We start from the raw sequence: 387 nt of genomic DNA, 5'->3' as shown, positions 1-387 counted from the left end.
TTTTCTTCCAAGGAGTAAGCGTCTTTTAATTTCACATAGAACCACTTAAATGAATGTGTTGTATATACTGTCTCTGATCAAATGCATTAAATAATCAGAATTGTCATTTTAAACAGTGTAAATTTGATATTCTATGACCCCAAGGTAGTTTCTAATTTTATTGCTCCTTTTTCTTGGAAACAAATAGAGACTGCCTTCAGAACTGTTTTCTAATCACTCAGCCAGACTGGAACTCCTGACCAGATGCCCTGGAACTGCGTGAGACAACAGATGTGGAGTCTGGATCACTGAGTATTTTATCCAGTTGAAAGAGGAGACATACCATGGAAAGTGCCAACCAGACAGCCTCTGTGACAGAGTTCATTCTCCTGGGCCTCTCAGCCCACC

The 387-nt window shown here is 40.1% G+C and overlaps 1 protein-coding gene across 1 annotated transcript in view; it reads left to right on the top strand.

Moving 5' to 3' along the window:
* Nucleotides 1-387, top strand: part of LOC120869413 (olfactory receptor 13C7-like) — an 11,597-nt gene that overhangs the window by 10,639 nt on the left and 571 nt on the right. The window lies entirely within an intron of this gene.

Source organism: Oryx dammah, unplaced genomic scaffold (assembly GCF_014754425.2).
Source record: "Oryx dammah isolate SB20612 unplaced genomic scaffold, SCBI_Odam_1.1 HiC_scaffold_1, whole genome shotgun sequence".
Lineage (NCBI taxonomy): Eukaryota > Metazoa > Chordata > Mammalia > Artiodactyla > Bovidae > Oryx > Oryx dammah.
Note: the sequence above shows the minus strand (reverse complement) of the source record. Positions and strands in the feature narration are given on the sequence as shown.